Source organism: Chiroxiphia lanceolata, chromosome 5 (genome assembly GCF_009829145.1).
Source record: "Chiroxiphia lanceolata isolate bChiLan1 chromosome 5, bChiLan1.pri, whole genome shotgun sequence".
NCBI lineage: Eukaryota > Metazoa > Chordata > Aves > Passeriformes > Pipridae > Chiroxiphia > Chiroxiphia lanceolata.
Window position 1 is genome coordinate 36,981,499 of NC_045641.1, and position 20,400 is coordinate 37,001,898.

The 20,400-nt window shown below is 41.4% G+C and overlaps 1 protein-coding gene across 1 annotated transcript in view; it reads left to right on the forward strand.

The window, feature by feature from the left end:
* The window catches only part of TPH2 (tryptophan hydroxylase 2), an 86,509-nt gene that overhangs the window by 53,084 nt on the left and 13,025 nt on the right, over positions 1–20,400 (forward strand). The gene's annotated exons all lie outside the window — the stretch shown is intronic.

Below are 20,400 nucleotides of genomic sequence, written 5' to 3' on the forward strand. Positions count from 1 at the left end.
CTAAGTGTTTCTAGCAATTTCAGCATAAAAAGAGCACCACTTGATAGTGCCAGCATATCCTTAAATAAGAGGCAATCTATAAGGATAATTTTCACAGGGAAATCTGCCACCTTCTCAAAGGTAACTATGAGATAACAGAAAAGGCTCTTTTCTCTGGATGGTCCCTGCTGCATTCTAATGCTGCTGTTAATAGGGTGTGGAAAAATCTAGTTTTAGATTTAACTGTGACTGCCATTTGTACAAATGGATAACTGTTGAATTATCCCATGGGAATCAGCATGCCAAAGGAGTTTTTAACCTCCCAACATTAGTGCTGACTGTTCGCTAGCACTTAGCACAGAGGAATTGCTGGCAACCTTAAGCAGGAAAGTTTGCGCCTCTTTCTTCACGTGAAATCTGATGAACCCCTTGTAGCCATTTCTGGAGAAAATGAACTGTACTGAGATTTGCTTTAACTGGTCTGAAAAAATCATTGTGCAAGAAGTAGTAGATCTTATTTGATTCAAGAACTGACAAAGTATTGTTGCTTGCTTAAGTAAAATAGAGCCACAAAGATCCAAAGCTTCAAAGTTGCTGAGGCTTTCCCTTGAATCAGAATTATGCAGGAAAACTTTAAATACTTATAAAATCTAGATTTGTACTTGAATTTTCTTAATAGCTTAAAGTAAGTATTCAACAGCAGTAAAATAATAGAAGCATATCTTTGTTTTGTTTTGTACTGTTAGCAAGTAAATCTTATTATGGATTAGGGAGAAACCCTTGAAATCCAATAGTCATTTTAGGACTAATGATGGCAAGGAAACTGTCTACAGTGAAGATATAATGTCAATGAAACAGAACATTGTCAAAGGATAATGGGCTCCTGCTGCTAGATATATGCTTAATCCAATGATTTTATTTCTATTATACAACATGATTAAAAATAAATTAACTATAATGGGGTAAGGAATAATAGTGATTTAGAGAGACAATCGCTCATTGTTCTTACATAACAAAATGGCCTTCTTACAGGCTGCAGAGCAAACTGGTTTTGGGCTTCAACCAGTCAGGAGCCAGGACTGGGAAGGAATGCTTTAAAATGTGCATTGTTGTACTTTTATGAATCAAATAGTTCCAGTTTAGCTGAAATTCTTCTGTGCAGTTTTTATTAGCAAATTAAGATCAGCCATACAGCAATCCCCTTGGATGACAAGCTCATTTAGGCATAATGAGGGAATTATTGACAGTTATCAAAATTACACTAACATTTCATTTAGAATAGGCCATATTTATCTAAGGTGCTTGTTTAGCTTTAGTGAGCTGGACTCTAGAAATTGGACTTCTGGCTTAGTCTCATTTATTTCCTGTGTAATTCTGAACTGATGCTTTATGGATCTGAGATATATGCACTTGCTTTGCCTGCACAGACTAAATGGGCCCAAGCTTAATGAATGTAAAGCATTGCAGTGTTTTACTACCGTGCAAAGTCTAAAATGAAAAACAACACTCTGAGACATGGCAGCAAATACAAATACCAGGTTTCATTTGCCAACCGAGACATGGTTCATGCATTTCATTTAATTTGCTTGATAGAGGGGGTGGAATGGGGAAGGTATTAGCACAATATATTGCATTTTCCCTCTCCACTCTTCAAGACCTGTTGGGAATCCCGTTTTAAGTTTGGCCCTAAAATGCACCTTCGTGAAATAAGGTGTCTTTTCCTTTCTTCTTGTTATGATACCCTAATGTGATGGAGAAAATTCCAGAAATTTACTGTACTGTAATGCATATTTACTGATACACTGTATTAGATTACAGAAAAAAGTTTCATGTCTTTGAACGGACAGCCTGGCTCAGAGAGCTAAAGCTGCTGAAGGCTTTCACCTACAGGCTGCTGGTGCAAATCCAGCCGAGTCAGCAGTTACTGAAAGCTATCGCCAGCCAGCAGCAGCCTGCCTTCTGTGTGATGAACTGGGAAGCTGTGATTGCTTAGTTTGGAGTAGAGGAGGCTGAGCGGAGACACGATAACCTTTTTCAAACATACAGAAATAGTTGCAAAATGGAAGGGACAGGCTGTTCTCCAGCCTCAAGAACTAATGGACTTAAGTTGCAGGAAAGGAACATTAAGTTATGTAACAGTGAAACGTGAAGGATAGATTGCCTGGGGAGAGAGCAGAGCCTCCATAATTTTTTAAGTGAACAAGGTTAGGCTGCTGTCTCTCAGGAAGGATGCTGGCACAGTCAGTCCCATCTTGAGACCAGAGGAGAGGGAATATGACATCTTGAAGTCCCTTAGAGCAACAACCTGGAAAAGGCTTCAGACAGCTCATAAGAGCAGTAATGGTCAACAGCCACCACTGTAGAGCATTTATATGTCACCTGCACTTCTGCCTCCTCCTTCAGTCTTTGACCAGCCCTAAAGGGTGGTTCTTCATCTTTCCATCTTCGCTTAGAGAATGAGTAGAATGCATGGTCAGAGTGTAACCTTAAAGACTGACTATGGTGTTCTATTTTAAGTTCATCAGCCATTTCAGAGAGCTTTCTATGTGGTTTACCTGCTAGTTACAGCTGCCCAGAGTCAGAAGACTGAGATGCAATCAGCATTTGTGGTTTTTACAAACACATCCTATCTGTGCCTGCATTTGGGCTATCAGGAAGACTGTGCTTCCTTGGACAATGCAGAGAATCTGGAGGTCTTCCAGGCTGCTGAACTTGAGTGCTCCAGCCAGATATAAGCCTTGTGTCTTGGTGAAATCTGGGCGCAGAGCAGCCTGTTCTCCCTAACTCCCTTGATTTCCAAGGAAAAGAAACCCACCGGTGTAGTCCAGAAGGGAACTTTGGTTTAGGTCCAAGTTCCCAGGGAACTTGGGGACTGCACCTGCTGTCCAGCCTGGTGTCACATTAAGGGCCAGGTAAGGATTGATGCAATGCTCTTTCTTTCAGGGAATCAGCTTTGCCAACGTGGAAACTTCTCTTCTTGTTTCATCTGTCAGTGTGTTGCTTTTTAGAAATATGACAGCTTCCGTTCTATCTCGGTAGGAACCACGATCATATTTCCAAATAATTTGTGAAGAGAGTAATTCTGCTATTGTTATATAATGACTATGCTCTGTGGTATCGATCGCTCCAACTCTAGAGATGTTTCACAGGCAAATTCTCACCTTCTCAGTGAAGAGTTGGACAACAATGACTGATTCCTCTTATGGGTTTCAAAGTATGTTTGGAACAGGGCATGAAGAGAAAAGTTCTGGTTATACTAGGACTTATTTATTAGAAATGAGTCCCTCTAATGACATAGTGAAGGCTGTAGAGGTATCCTTGGCATCCTTATTGGCAATTTTCTCTAACTGAGCATGAAGAGTAAACATTGTTCTCAGTTGAAATGTTCTATGAAACCTCTTTTATTTCATTTTGCATCTGGTCCTAGAGAAAAGGTAACTAAACACGAAACAATCAGGATTCAGTGATGTCTATTCGAAAGAGCTACATTTAGTTTTAAAAGGCCCTCCAATGTCTTAGAGTAAGAATTCATATTTCTTTGCCAACAGCTGAGGTAGGGTAAGACTAAAAATAAGTGTTGGCATCTTCTTGGAATTTGGCCTGGAGTGGACTATTCAGGTGGAATAAGTGTGAAATGGTTACATAGTCACATACTTTAAAATGCAGGTGGGTGGTGGATATTCTGGTGGACATTTTTTTTAATATAGTCAGAAATCTCAAATGTCCAAGAAAATAATGGAGAAGAAGCCGCCACTGCCACACTCCACCTTTGGAGGTAAGGAGTCAGATTTGTGAAGCAGCAGGATTTCAGTCTGTGTTAAACTGGCACATGACCTGAAACACAACCCAAATATGCCTGCATCGCCAGCTTCTGTGAGAGTTCCAGCATGAATACAATCCTTAGAGCAGCAATGAAGCACTCTAGAGCCAAACAGCCCTCCTCTCCCACAGGAGAAAAAGTGAGTGATTTGAGACCAACAAGACAGAAGTAAAATCACTTTTATTTCCTTTCAGAACTTTTGGTGTATGGTACTATTTTATTTTTTCATAATGGTTGTAAAGAGATGTTAATTATGGAATGGTTGATGCTCTTAGTGTTTTCTGCCTCAAGCTTTTCTAGTTGTCACTAAAACCCAGTCTTGATACTTTATGTGAGAGTAATGCTGATTATGTGATGCTACCATTTCCCAGGGCTTGACAATTGGTGGGTACATCTAGTGCTACCCTCCCTCACCATCCCTTCTTGCAGTGAATTACAAACCTCAGAGATGTGAATAAGGCCAGATAATGGTAAACGAGTTTAAGGTTATACACACAGTGGTTTTGCCACTCTAGCAGAATTTGTCAGGAGGATCAATCTGAGTTCCCTTTTAATGATCACCCCTGATAGATCACTTGCCTGTAGAGTTATGAAAAAACAAGTGTCTCTCATCAAAGGGGAATCGGAGTCAAAATCTCAACTGCGGCAAAGCCAGCACATGTTCCAAGAGGCATTCTAGTGCCAGCACCAGTCAGTTCAATTAGAAATAGCTTGAAATAGAAAGGCTAAATTTTACCTACAGGTCTCAACTCAGCCAGTGTTTTCTGAAATAGATCCATGTCTGCTGGAGCAGAGCTAGAGTAATAAGTCAGGCATGCAAAGGCTGTTCCTTATTTCATTTGCAGGTATTTTTAAAAAGAAAATGTTAATTCCAGAATAAAAATGCAGTGTGCAGAAGATGGGGAGGCAACATGGTCTACTCTTGTCTGAGATCTCATTCATTGCTCCCTTCCAGTGCTGGTCAGCACAGTTCATGCATCCAAGGGAAGACTCTTAGTCCATGCTAATTGACAGGCAGAAGTTACAAAGCCACCTGAGTCCCAGAGAAGAGCTCCCACCCCAAGCTGCTCCTGTGGTCTCAAATAGCCACTGTTTGTCTTCCTGTGACTTGAGGAGCAACTCCTCAGGCTTTGTCTGTGGGTGTCTGTGTAGCGGGATCAGTTAACACATGCTGTCATATGTGCAGGAAAAGTAGTAAAGAGAAGCTGAGAAGTGCCAAGAATTTTATTTCATAGATCTCCTTTTTCAAATCTTTTCTTCTCAAACCTGGCTTCTGCTTTAAAAAAAAAAAAAAAAAAAAGGCAAAATAGAGGCCCACGAGCACCATCCCTCCATGCTTCCTTCCCACTACAGTCCTCCTGCAGAACTTCTGCTGTGCAGAGGTGGGCAGCCTTGTGCAGGTCTGCACTGAGTACAGTGTGGTAGTGTACAGGTCTGTCTGAGATGCTAAGCCCAGCCTCATTGCTGGAGTGAAGCCCTCCAGGACAGTCAGGGGTCTCGGTGTCAATACAATCTTCCTTGCCCCATTTCAGGGAAGAATTACTTTAAATAGCTTGTTTAGCAAGCCTAACTCTTGAGACTATTAAAAATGTCAGTGGCTCCCCCAGATTTACAAGGAAAGGGCATGGGCAACTGTGTGGTACCTGTAGGCAAGTATGGATTTTCTCATTACAGTGTCAGCACAAAATCTGGCACACACATGACATGAGGGTCTTGTGAATTCAGTTGTGTTACACCATCTCTCAAAAAGCTCAGGAGAAACAAAAGATCATCTGTTTGCAGATGGATAGGCATAGAGGCCTCTATATATCCTCTGTTTTCCTGCCGTTACCTAATTTCCAAAGGGGAAGAAGAGCACTGTATGCATGAATGCTATGTAAAAGCTGGTGCATTTTCACTGAGCAATAGCTTGGTTTGTCAGAGTTAGGAATGAAAACGTGGGTAGAGGGAGCAAATTAAACCTCAAATGTAATGCTTCTGATTTGCAGAAGGGAGAGGGGAAGTGCTAAGTGAATATAGGAAATTGCAGCATTATGCGTTGTAAGAGCAATTCTTTCCGTCCTTGTAGCTAATGGACTGAACAGAAAGTGAACAATTTATTTCATACAGTGATTCACCAACACTCTGACAGGGTTTCCAATTCTGAGCTCAGTTTCATGTTCACCTCCCTGTTTACTAGTGAAATAGTACAATTATCTATCTACCTCTTACATTTTATAAACAGGCAAGGCTGTGGTATCAGGAAAGAAGAAAAATAACTGTATAAATCCTGCATGTTTAAGGCTGGAGGGAAGGGAAATGAAGCAGGTGTTATCTTTCCTGCAGTCTATCGGAACATTCCTCTAAAATTAAAGTTAAATTCCCAGGGAAAATAGGTACAAAAGAAAAATGCTAATGGAAGTTGGTTTTCAATTTCTGTTTAATATTTCCCTCATACAGGTTTGTGAAAGGAAATCACAAAAAACTTCTCATTTGAGTCCACTTGTCAAATTGTCAATAGTAAAGTAGCCAGAACTGTTACAGTTGAATTGGTCACATAAAACTCTAGTGAAAAAGGGATGCTTCTCCCAGAGGCATTTGGTAAATGTACTAAGCTGCTTTAAAAGACAGGAGGAGATTTTTCTGCCTTTAACCCCAGTTTTATTGAGAACAGAAATCATTTGGACTATGAGGAGTTTCAGTTTTTAAACTTGAAATGTTTGTGAGCCAGCCCTGACTGCACATATCTCTTGCTCATGGGAACAGTGTGTTTGAATGGAACAGCCTCCCAGAAAAGTGTAATTAGTTGCTTGTTAAGTTTGATTATTTTTGATATATTAGTGTTTATCAGGGTTATTTGGAAGGAGATTCTGGACAAAGATATTGTAAAAGGGAAATCCCTGTCCCAAATTATAAATTCCATAGAGCTTTTAAAAAACAGTGAGAATCAGTGGGTTTAGTGGAGGAAGGTTATGGCTATAAAGATGGATATGAAAGTTATTAATAAGGGTAACAAGTTGAACAGTTGAGGATTTAGGAGTCTTATTTCTAATTGCAGAGGTAAAATGGAAAAAAAAATAGAGGTCAGTTGCAGCAATTACCTCTTGCAGCCCCTTCTGCTAAATGGTGACAAGACTGTCACTTCATGGAAGAACCTGAGACTCCTTATGCTCACCATAAAATATGAGTGTAAAGTTGATGCTAAAATGCTGTTAGTCCAAGAGCCACTTAAATTGATGGCACCGGCAGCAGCAGCAGCAGCAGTTGTCAATGTGGGTGCTGAAATCTGGGATCTGGTTGAGGAGGTAGGGTGGGCAGCAGAAGTGACCTGCCCTTGTTGGGAACGGCATCCACCTGTGGCTTCAGAGCACCTGAAGAGCATGCATTTCATAGCACTGTTTTGCACAAAGACCCAAGGGGGCTTTGCAGAGCAGGGGGAAAGTATGTGCTTTTTTCCTATAGATATAATGGAAAAAGGATAGAAGGTCCTACATGACTTTTGTAGGGGATTATCAATAGCAGAAGAGTTATCTAATCTTAGCCTATTAAGGAAAATAATATTTATTAAAAACATTCTTATAAATCCTTAAAAATTCCTTACAAGTCCTAAGGTATAAGTGCCTCTGTCCAAGCACAAGAGGAGAATCCTCAGTTTCAGGGCTGCCTCCCTCAATGACACTGGGATAGAGCTGCTGGGTTAAATGTGCTCTGAGTCTCTGGGTGATTTTACTGCTGCCCTTTCTGGAAGCAGTGCACTGGGCCTGGGTTAGCTGGGCAAGCCAGCAGTGCTGGCAGTGGTACAATTAATGTGGTGCTGGAATTTGCAGTGGTACAATTAATCTGCTCCCTGTAAAACAGAGAAATGCAGCATTCTCTTTGGATTATGGGACAACAGGGACAAGTTAATTTTACGAGGTGTTTACTACAGGGTGGAAAGAAACATAACCTGTGAGTGCTTTTTTCTGTGAAGTTAGTCCTGGGTAGTTTCTACAAATGTACTATTACTAGGTACCTCCATTCAGTTGGATGGCTCTCACTCCATATCTTTCTGACTGTAGCAATTTCTAGGCAAACCTTGTCAGTGTTCTGAATTTAAGTGAAATCTGCCATTTTGTTAGCTCTGAAATAAGTCGTGTATCTGGAGGAGCAGGAGGAATCTGCCCAGAGAGTTACCATTCTGTGGTGGTCCTTGGCAGTAACTCTTTGAGCTAAGAAGATCATGGTGGCTCCAGGGCTGTCTGGGCAGAATTTGCACAAAACTATTGCTGTGACTAAGGAGCTATAGCAGGTTTCTCTGGATTCCCTTAAATTCTTGAGTTTCTGCTTTCTACTGGGCATAGCATAAAGGAATGAAACCACAAACTGGGAAAAAAGTGTTTTCCCTCTGTTGTTAAGAAACTGGTACCAACAGAAAACTTCCCTTTCCAGCATCAGCAAGTTCAAGAGAGTGACTGCTCCACTTCCAGCCTCCCTGGCACTCTCACCTCAGAAGTTGTTGTAGGCAGCATTTGTTCCCTGTGATTCCCTCTTGCAACCTTATTTTCAGTTGACTGGAGCACTACAACATGGTGAAAGATGACTTGTGTTTCCTTTTCGGAAAATGACTTCATCTTTGGTACTGCAGAAAGAGACTTTCTTTCTTGCAGATTCCTGAAAAATGTTTTTTGTTGAGATGTCAGTAAATCTACTTTCACACGTTTGCGTAAGTGCTTCGCTGTTGGACATTTCACAGTTCTGGGACCTGTAAAACCCTAAACAAAAACTAACCTATTCTGGTCTTTTTAGAAAATTAAAGCAAACAAGCAAGCTGATATTTTACTGCCATTTGTCCTAATTAATCTTGTGTGGCTCCTCAATTAGGCAATACAGTTTTTCAGTGTGTGTATGTATGTACATGTAAATGAAAAAGAGGCCACATTATTTTCCGAGCAGATTTTATCATGGTCTTCTGTATCGTAGTTGCTGCCCAGGGTTCTGCAAAGCTGCACATGTGGTTCTCATGCAGAAAACAGAGCAAACATAATGTAACTAACCCGTATTGACTACCAGATGCCTCAAAGTGTTCAGGACTTGTAGTAAACTACTGTTTTCTTTGGTCTGTCTCCCTTCTGCCTTCTGATGCTTTTCCCTTTGATGCCCTGTGACCTCACTGCAAATGCGATGCCTTCTGCTCAGTGCTCATGGACAGATGGATGATGGTGCCAACAAGGGATCTCAGGAGTCAGTCCACTAGACTCTTGCTTGTCATTTCTCAGAAGAACGATAACCGATTAGCTAAAGCTAATGGCTTCTGACAAGTAGTTAACTAGACTTAAAGAAATACTGTCTCTGTGAAACGAGAATCTTCTGATAGATATTTAAGACTTCACTTCTCTGCCAGATGCAAGTGTTAGTAACCATACTTTGCCAGCTGATCACATCTCATAATTACAATTACTATCCTAGCCCAGGGAAAAGCTCAGTTCATTTGTCCAAGTATTGATTAATTGGTGTACTCAAGATTACTTTACTTCACAGAGGAGGGATAACCATTAATAGTGTTACAATTACAGCCCAGAAAGTATGGTGATGAGGGGCTAGATTGGAACTTCAGTAGATAAGAAGAGAGGCATTGTTTATGTAATCCTGAAAAACAGTTGCTGTGTTAAAAGAGGTAATTAACCCTAGGGAACCACTGATGACAGGTTCATGTCCTCACTCTGCGTGAAGGGGGCTCTCCTCATGGGAGTCCTCAGAGGTCAGTCACCATCTTGGTGGCAAAGCCGGGAAAATCTTTGCCTGAGTGATGTCTCAGAGCTGATGCATGTGTGGAAAGTGTGAGGAGGCTGTATTTTGTTACTGTGACTCGCACAAAGGATGGGTGGCATTTTAGTTTATGCTCCCTGTCTGGTCAGGCAGGAGAGGGAAGGAGAGTCCGTAGCACGAGGTGGCACCAGGAGATCCTTCTCTCCTCCTTCTCATGTGGATGAAAGAAATCTTAAATTTTCTTTAAAACAAAGTTTTGCATGGAGCAATGCGATTTTGCAGAAGAAAGCAGCAACTTAGAGCTCATAGTGCTGCTACTGGCTTATTCCTAAGAGTGAGCTGCAGCTTTGGTTAAAGAGTCTAACAGCCCCTTCAGGTCAGCAAAGAATTCTTCTGAAGATTCTCCCACTGTGGACAAAGATCAGAAGAATTTTCTTAGCACTTTGTGTGTCAGAGCCCAAAGTCCAAAGGCCAGGTCACTTTGTGCCAGGTCACACCCTCCACACTGAGGGTGTTGGAAATCTCTTGGGTTAGAGGAGCTTCCAGAGAACCACAGGTGGAACTTCATTCTCTTGAGCTGCTGGAGGTGGTGAAGTAGGACATATAGCAAGGATATTTTATTGATGGAAAAATTATTATCTAAAGTCTGTAAGTTCATATTGTCAATCTCTTTGACCTCTTTATCTAGACTTCAGCTAATTTCAAGATTCTGTTCCAAAGTTAGTGCCAAAACACAGTCAATGTTCATCGATCACATAGCACAAACGTGACTGTTCCTGCTGAATAGCAATTGCCTATGGGCAGTGGGTCTGTGCTTGTATTTCCTTATACAGCCCACTCTTCCACACAGGTCCGTATTCTTTAATGTAAATTCATGCTAATCTCAGTCTCTATACATGTGGGCATATTTCACCCATCTGATAAGGATCAAGGGACTCACCCCTTGCTATATACTTTATATTCGAACAACCTGGGGTTAATTTGATGCCAGGAGAACAGCTTTTAATTCTCCTTCTCAAGGCATTAAACTACCAGCATTAACTTTCTGTGCTCAGCTCTCGAGGTCTACAAGGAAATGGTGTGAGCAGTTTGATAGCAGGTATATTGGCATGTGAATGTAAATCAGGTAGGGAGTTGCAGGCAAAACGAATATCAGGTTAAGATGTGTGGTGATTTTCAAAGGAAAAAATTGAACCAAATTAAGTTCAAGCTACATTTTTTGTTCTCACTGCGTGGATAGTTTGGGTGTTTGATCTGTATGCTGTGGGCGGATTGTTCAGAAATAGTAGGTCATGAGTTCTTTTGTTAATGAAAATGTGGAGGGCTCTCATGTCCCACTCTTAAATGTAAAATTTCTTTGCCAGTGCAAGTCTTACCATTAATTTGATTTATTTTTTGTCAGTGCTCTATTTTCCCTTCCTTCCTTCCTCCTTAAAGTTCTCCAAAAAGAGATTTGGATGCATAATCCAATGGTGTCCTTCTTATTTACAGACTAAATGCTGAGTAGTAAAATGTAGATAAACAATAATCTGCCCAACTCACACATACTGATTACATGCCTCCTTTTTGCCACTGCTATCAGCATTACAAAAGCTTTTTTAGATTTTATGGGGTACTTGTAAAAGTCAGGAGATTTCAGGGAATTTCACCTTTCTGTTTAAGCTAAGGAAAGTGTCTCAAAGCTTGGAGCCCTTTCCAGCAAAATCATTGTGAGCAGGTCCTGCCCTTTCTTAAATTGGGAAGGCGACAGCTTGAGCGCGTTCACTGAGTGCCACTGTGACAGTCTGATCACCTGGAGAGAGAAGTGTCTTGCAGACAGGCAGATCCCAAGCCATTTTGGTAATTATAGGTGGAAACTAACAGCTTGCCAGTGCAGATTACTGGGTGCCCAAGGTGTGTGCTTACAGGAGGAGCCTCCCCAGTACAACTGCTGCATTCAGTGGTTCTGCAGCAGCTTGTCCTGGAGGGTCCCTGGGGAGAGCATCTTGTAAATAGAATAATTGGGAGATAATAGATGTAATGGACAGTAGTTTTGCAAGCTCCTGTCCAGCTGGAGTTGAGAGACCCCATGCTAGCTAATGCAACTACATAATTGTCGGGTGCTGGCTGGGCAGCTAACCAGGCCTTTCAGTTGCAAACCAAAGTAATGCTCCCTCTATTCAAAGATTGTTTATAATGTTCCTTGATTGATTCTCCCAATAAAATTTTCATCTTCTACCAGCCTAATCCTGCCTGTTCTCCAGCTTTCTTGAGGCAATAAAGTACCAATCTCATTATGGAACAGAGAAGCACTTACTGTCAGCACTTACTGTCAGCCTTAATGTCACCAGCATTGACAACAGGCTGTCAATTTTCTGTCCACGTAGGAGCTAATTAATGTGGCAGAATAGCTGTTTCTTCCACAGGTCTTTTCCTGAACTTAGGCATCAGTGTCAAAACAGAGGGTGTAAAAGTGTAGTTTAGGTAAAGTGTAGACACCTAAGTTGAAACACATGAAAAATACCACCTCCTTTCCTGTTTACACTTGAAAGGTGTTTGAATTCCTTAAGGGCCACAAGGCTTGACTCTGGCATTTCCCAGTGCCTAAATCTTGGGGGAAAACCCAGAAGTGCCATTATTAGGACTAGAAAACTGCCTAAGTTCAAATGGGATTTCCAGTCAGGCATTTCCCTTAGCAAGTCTGAAAGTCATGAGCAAGTTGATTTGAATCAGGATTAATTTCACAAAATTAGGAATGTGTGATCTTTCTATTTTAAAACTCAGGCAGGGAGAGTCTCTTCCCTCCTCCTCCAAAATACAGGAACCATCTGGAAGCAGAATTGACCCAAGGCATAAGAGGTTTTCTGCCTATAAGAAGAGAGCCCAGCATTGCTCGTCAGCTGGACATCCCAGCCACCAGTGCATGGTCCATCTCTTCCAAGAGATGGTCCATCTTGGGCTCTGTGCATTAAGAACTGGAGGGAGCAATATGAAGCCTGGTGTTAGGACATAGTTACTTAGGTTTTACTTCTTCTCCTTTAGCTTAACTATCACTATTTAGAGTCAGTATTCCTCCCAGAGGTACAGTGGGAATTTGAATTATCATAAAAACTCTCTTTCCCTGATTAAAAAAATAAAGAATTCTCGATGTTGTTTTAACTGCAATGTGTCCAAGGCTCAGCTATTTGACTGACATGACTGCATCATAGAGTACCAAATCTAAGCTTCTATTAAAACAAATGAATTTCTAGCCGTTTTGTTTGCCAAGAGAATCTTCTTTCCCACAGTCTAATTAATGTTGTCTGTCTGAGTCTGCAGACAGCCTTATCAGAAAACGGTGACCCTTTCCACCCCATTCATCTCAGCGAAGTACCAATCTCACACTCTTTAGTTTTGCTCAATGTCGGTGCCGCTTGTTGTATGACTGAGTGTTTTATCTGAAGGTTTGGAAGGGCATGCTGGGATATGCAGGGTAGGAAAAGCACAAGAAAGAAGAGCAATGACATAGAAAGGAAGAAGGCATCAGCTGTCCTCTGCACATAGTTGTTGGATTGAGCCCCTCTGGTGACAGCAGAACAAATAGGAGCTGAAGCTCTCACCAGCTCACCCGTCACAACCTCTCCTGAGGGCAGCCCCTTCACATCTTGTGCAGCTGCCAAAGGTAGAAATCTTTCCCCAAAACCAGCTGAGATTGTCCCTACTGCAAAGTGGGCTGTTTGCCTCTTGTCCTTCTGCTTTGTCCCACTCTTTCTGGTGTAATCGGAGCCATCACGGAGACCCGTGTGAGTACCCGTATTGTGAACACCCTGAGTGTGAACACCCTGAGCAGAGATATTGGCATTGGTAGTGACACCCCAGCAGCTCCATGAAGGCTCGAGTTTTCTGTCTTCCCTATATCCAAAGAGCAGTCTGCTTTTGGCCATGTCTACATCACAGTGGTTCCTTTCCTGCCCAAGTTCTTCCACCTCCCCTTCCCTGCTTTCTCAGTGTTTTCCCTCACCTTTCCCCAGAGGGTTTTCAATACTGCAGTCAGACACTCTTCTACATGTCACTTGAATGGGACTCTTTGTGTTTAGTTTCAGTTTTTTTCTAAGCTGTTTTCTTGATCTATACCCAGAATTAGAAAAGTGGCCACTTCTAGGGACTATGACTTCTGAAATACCTCTAATGCTTCTGGTGGGAATACTGTAGCTTTGTGTGCTCCAGCTTTGGTACCTTTGTCTGGATGCATGATGGAGGAAAGTTCAAGGCTATGCTGCAAAATGTTTGTCTTTCTTCTTTTAAAGCTAAGAACCAAACTCCACGATTTTTTTCTGCCTCTCTTTCTATGCTGTGGCTTTTTCACACCTCTCCACTTAAGAACTGCTTCAGAGGCACTAAAAGGAGTCCTTATTTCTTTGGAGAAGAGATAGTTTAAAAGGCACAGGACTGTGAGGGGAAGATGGGAATACGGGAGCTGAGCAGGGCTGAGTCAAGACAGAGGAAAAGGCAGTTGACCGAAGTTACGGAGAGGTAAGGGCCTGAAGGGATAGGCAAGGGAGGGCTGTTGGAGCCTGTCCTTCATCGGCTGAATAAACAACCCACATGGCAATAATAATAAATCATTTTATGAGGAGCTAGATAAGATTTTAAGGGAAAAATGGTAGGGGTGTAACTGCAAATTGAGGAGGAAAGCAGCTGAAATGGGTTTCCTTGTTGCTGTCTGTCCTCTATTTGGCAGCAGCTCATTTGTGAAAAAAGCGATCAAGACTAGTTTATGATGCTAAGACATTTCAGTGACTTGCACTCAGTGAAAATCAGTGATATTTCTCTTTTAGGTTTTGCTGCTTGCAGTTGAAAGCATTTCCCTGCCTGAAATACTATTTTGTTAAACCTGGCAATGAGTAAAATCAGAAGTTCCTTAAGAAAGTCCTCTGGGCTTGAAAGGGGATGTGTTCATTACCCTTGTAATTAGCAGGAAAACTTCATCTTGACAGGGCACTCAGTCCCCTCTGATACTCCTCCTCACAGCTCCCTAATCACCAGGTGCCATTCAGATTGTAGATTGCTGCTATTTAATACATATTGTAGAAAACTCTGATTATGTTTCAGTGTGAAACACTTCGAGAGCTGGGCCATAAATATTTCCATCAACTTGTGTCTCTTACACCCCCAGGACTCCACTTTCTGCAATACAGCTAATCTCTCAAAATGCAGTTTGAGTTCTGGGTTTTGTGGAGCTGATCCTTATGCAAAGGAGGTGTTACCTTGGGAACAAGGTTAAATGATAGGGTTATGGACCTACTCTCTTAATTCCCCTTTATTTTATGATGGAAATGTAAGATGTTGTGAATGCTTCATCATAACATATGCCAGCAGAACCATGCCAAAAATAGCAACCTGAAGCAGCACACGGTATGTAACGCTTGCATACTTCTCCGAGAGTTAGAGAGATTATTGAAACAACACATGTCAGATGCTATTACTGTCATATTGTTGGGGCCATCTGTTGGAGGCCAAGATCAAGACCTGCTGCTTTCCCAGGAACAGCAGCTCCACAAAGGACTGTGGCAAATTAAACTAGATCTGCTCAGGCCTGGGGAGTTCATCTAAGGGAGGTTTCTTGTTTTGTTTCAAGATTTCATCAGGAATAAACCCAACAGTATATTTTGGATATTGCTCCAGGGGAAGTCTGAGGAAAAGCATTTTAATTCTTTTTGTTTGTTTGTTTGCTGTTGTGGGCTTTTTTTTATTTTGAGAGACTAAATAGCAGATCCAAGATAAGGACTGAATTGTCAGGACGGGATGTGTACATTTGCACTCACAGCTGTGCTTCTTGGAAAACATGTTCATAAATAAAGTTCATACAAATGTGCACATGAAATCATTTGCAATTAGTGAACAATAATTTGACAGCAACCTGGAGTTGTATATGACTACTGATTAATGCAGTTGACTACATAGACACAAAGCAAAACAAAAACTTTTGAGATTGCATATGGAATTCGGATACCAGTTCCTCCTAGTGGTCTTCAAAATCTCAGCTAGAATACCTATAAATTTGTTTATTAGATATAAGATGAAGTTCTATTTGGATCCACAGGGGATTTGGGTACTGCTAGCACTAGGCTGGATTTCACACATACACTTACTGTATCAAAATAGCTACTCACACATACATATTCATTTACATACAGATATGTGTTTTCAATAGTATTAACATAATGGCACAGCTTTTAGTACCACTGCATTCATAGAATTTACTTAATGGGCATATGTTTTACGGACATGTTTCTTAACGGTTTTAAACGATGTCCTTGCTGACACCAGAACACTAAAGAATTAAATGTATTGATGTGGAAGATGAGAAGTCTCTGTTATGAAGACAGACGTGGTTCAAATGCCACGGAGTGGGAGTAATTTTCAAATGTAGGAAAATGATATCATAGATCTGAAATACTTTTGTGGAGGTTTTGTTTTGCTGCATGTTGGTGAAAGACTTGGACCCATTCTGCACTTTTCACTTAGCAGAGCCACAGAAAGCCTCCAAAGCTTTGCTTCAACTCTGCTGCAGAAAGAATTCTTGATTCGAAATCTCAGGCTGTGCTACAGCATATGGATACCTTTCCTACGGACTCAGGATGCACAGGTTCATAGTGAGAGCCTCCTTCTGCTCCTGGAGGAGCCCAGCGCAACAAGGTACAATAGCAGGAGAGACCTTCCCAGAGTGGAGGAGGCTCAAATCTAGTACTGAAATAAGAAGAGAGCAGTGGGGGGATCCCTGTTAATCTGCAGTGCAGGAGGGAGATGCACGTGGAAGAGGGAGGACTGCTGGAGATCCACTGCAGGCAGCACCTTGTTGTTCTGCCAGCTATTTCCATGTTTTGTGCAATGACTGCTTCATGTAAAATCTGTGGATGGTCCTGAGATTTGGGATGGGATCCAAGTCCCCGTTTCCAGGAGAGCAGTCTCACTGGCAGGACAGAGACTCGAAGTTTATTAACTGTAACTTCAGGGTCTGGGGAGGGAGCTTTTGCATGTGGAGGTCATACTCTAGGGAGAGGACAATAACATTATGCTCACAGCAGTTTTATAATCTACCGCTGTTCTGTCCTCTGGGTCTCTTGCAGAAAACTGGTGTCAGAAAAATGCTGCTGCAGCTGTTGCCAACGAGGAGTAATGATCCCAACTGCAGCATCCTCTGTACACATATCACTGTCTGGGGATGTTAGCAGTACAAACTGATTATGCAGTGCAAAAGTATCTAACAACCTTCTATTTATTTCCTTTGCAGGAGAAATTTCCCAAGTAGATCCCAAGTCAGTCCTCCCAGCCACTTTTATTCGTTGCATTCTTTAATCAGAAGTGTTTAAAATACATTTTTGGAAGCCTTGTTTGATTGAAATTCATTGTGTTCAAATTAATTCAGATGAGTTGGAAAACTCTTGATTCCTTGGGGGAGGGTATCAAGGTGGAATTGAAAGATGGTGTGGCAGTTTTGGAGCCAAGCAAAGAGCATGTTTTCAAACCACCAAAGATATTTGTTATCCTTGAGAAGCGCCAGCCTAAAAGAGAAACTTTCATAATATGAAATAACTTCCCCTTCCCTCCCTCTCTGGGTTTGGTGATAGTGTTATTTGGGGTAGAAGCAATTGTCTGATTTTGAAATTTGTGCCAAGTGACAAGCTCCCAGGACAGGGCATTTCAGCTGAGTCTGGTGTTCCTGTCACTTTTACTGCCACTTCCAGCGTGAATGGGCAGCGATGCCAATTTCCCTGAGCAGCTGCCAGTGTCTGCCACAAAAAGGTACTCTGGGGGAAGCCACCCAGACTGGCTCCAGCTGAGGGACCACACAGCTTTCAGCATCTGCAGTCTGGGCCAGGTGTGCCAGTAGTCGGGATGACTGATCTCAGAGGACTGTCTTGGATTAAGCAAAAACTTGAGGTGCATTGACTGGCACATTTTAGGTATTTTTTGACTAATATTTGTTCAAACCATTCTGAAGCCCATCTCAAGATTTCATACAATCTAATTGCTCACGTACCCTCTTTGCTGGGACTTCAGTATGTTCTCCAATTTCACTTAATATCCAGCCTCCACATGACCAGAAAAGCTCTCAAAAATTGGTCCACTTTTAAGGTCATGGGAAAAGAACAGTCAATTCTTCTCCAATCTGTGTATTTCATTGTAAGTGGTAATAGAAAACTTTCATAAAGCAAACCCTAAAGCATCCCAAACTCTGCTTTCCCATAAATGAATTCCAACACAAAAACTGCCTGCCTGTGGTCTGCAGGACTTCAAACACAAGGTGTGTTAACACGAGTGCCATGTCCAATCTCAGTCATAATGACACAGAGACTATTGCTAGTCCCACTGCCAGACACTAAGTAATTCCATGCTGCAAGAGTTTGTTCAGTGCCAGCAGAAAAAGAGGCAGCTCCACTGTAGAGGCTATCCAATTATGTGTAATTTTTCAGGAAATGCTGTAAAAATATTTTCCTTCATGAACCTGTGCTTGAGCTGTGTATCTCTAGGGATAAAATATTTTTGTTCTGCATGGCATTTTTTTTTGGTGTTTCATGATGTGACAGGTTTCAAATATTTGGTGATTGAAAGATTAAAAGGCATAGGGTTAAGGTGGCAGAAGGATGATGTGTTTGTTTGCCATTTTCTTGCTTGATTTTCCTTAAATGGGAAGAGGGCAGAAGCATTCAATGAAACCAAAGCAAAAATGTGTTTTTTCAATATTGAGGAAATATAGACTTACTTGTTTACACTGGGAATATTCTTTAATGAAGGCAACCCTCGGAGTAATAGTACATATGAGGGAGGCTGAGGCTGGAGCTATTTCTCCTAAGGGAATTGTGAATTAATATGTGTTCCTCTCTTTTCCTCTAATTTCTTTCTGCTTGTAGGAAAAATTATATCTGCACTGTAGCTTCAGTCCATGTCATTTAATATCCTAGACTGGTCCCCCCTTGGGATGTAGGGGAAGTAGGAAGAAGGAGTATATTTAGAAAAGGAGATAGTTTGTCAAGAATTCAAGAGCAGTTTGATCAAAACAAGACCCTTGAAATGCAATGGATTCAACTGAGATTATTTAAAAAATGTTTTCTAGCAATTCTGCACTGCTTTTGCTGCCCCCTATGGTTTCTGGATTCAGAGATGGAAAAATTAGAGTTTGCCTTACCAAGCCGCGGTGTTGTAAGAAATGAAGAGTGCCAAATAGCCTGTCTGTGCTGATGGCTGTCAGCGGGCCCTCAGCGAGAGAGTAAGAGAAACTGAACAAACCCCTAGGGAGCCTTGCCAGCACCCAGCACTGGGTGGCCAGCTGGTGGCCCAGCTCCTGGTGCTCTGCCTCCGTGGCAGGGAACACCTCTCCTCCCTGGGGAGCTGATCTGGTGGTACACTCTGGCCTCTTGGGTCCTCTGTCCCTCACCAACTCCCCTTTCCTCTACCAGTGCAGTGACCCTACCCAGGAGCTTTTCATGCCTTTGGAAATGTGCTGCTGTGCTACCCCCTTGGAGGGCAGCACCTAGGGAGGAGGCAGATATTGAGCCCCCTTTTTTGGCCTAAATTTTACCTGGTTTAGTTCAGAAGAGGTTGTTGCCTTCTGCTGTGACAAACACCTGTTCCTAGAAAGCACACAGTCACAAAGCCATCTAACAGACTTCTCACATCACTGAGCGTAAGCCATGTATTCATTTTATCAGCTTTTTCCCCTGGGGAAGTAGTCCAAAGCCTGAAGTGTCATTAGGAAAAGCTAGAGGAATACTGACAGTTCTTGTTTTGCAAATTGTCAAATGAACCCATTTTCCACCATTGCTGGTAATGTCTTTCATTATGCCTTTAATGAAATTGTATTGACATATTTATGGTCTAATAAAAGAAAAAAAAGATACCCTGGAAAAGCAGTTTTCAGAAGCTGAAATGTTTTAATAATGGTTTCATAAATTATTTTGATTTTTTTTTTGGTCATAAACTTTGGCAAAAAGAACATCATATTATTCAAAACTGCTAATTAAATGGTCTCTGGACTGTACCATTTAAATCCTCTAAGATGTATTTTCTCCTGCCTCTCCTTTATATTCAATGTCCTTTATTTCTGACATCAATGGGGAGCTGGCTACAATGTGCTGTATCTTCTTCCCACACAGACCATTTATCCGCTATTATATTTTCCTATTCTCTTATCATTGGGAAAACAGCACTTTGACATACCATTTTATGGTTTATACTTTAAAATACCCACCTGATCCAATTTTATTATGTCCTCAGTTGTTGAATTCAGCATGAGTTAAACTAGGGACTTTAGCATCTGTTTTGAAATTGTTAGGGATTAGCCAGAAAATTTTGTAATGATTCTGATGAGCATCTGTCAGTTTTTTTGTGGGGCAGTGGTGAGAGTTTCCAGATAGACTGTCATGTCTGATGGATCTAGATCTGGACTCTTCCTAAACCTGTGATCCAATCTGTTAATTGTACTCATTTGCATGAGTGCAGTTCTGGTTTCAGTAGTAGATGATGTATAATCTTTCTCAGTGTTTTTTTCCTTTGTAAACTCATAAAATGAGTCTGACTGAGAGCTGTGTATTTTCCCTTCACTTATATGAGTCAGCTAGTTGCTGAATCCAGCTCAATTAACATCTGAGTTGGCTTTTATGAAAAAAAAAAAAAAGTCTATTGGTTCTATCCCAGAGGTCACAGCAGACTAAGAAAATAAAGGTCATATTGTATCTTGAATTCAGGATGTACAGATGTTATAAAAAGATAAAATCTGAAACCCAGAAGGGAAAGGAAGATGTATTTGCAGCTATACTATGTATATGTAAATGGTAACACATGATTTAGTGGTAGTATCTTTTTTTTTTCTTTTAACAAAGAAATGTCATAAAAATAGGCAAACAAGAAAAAAACCA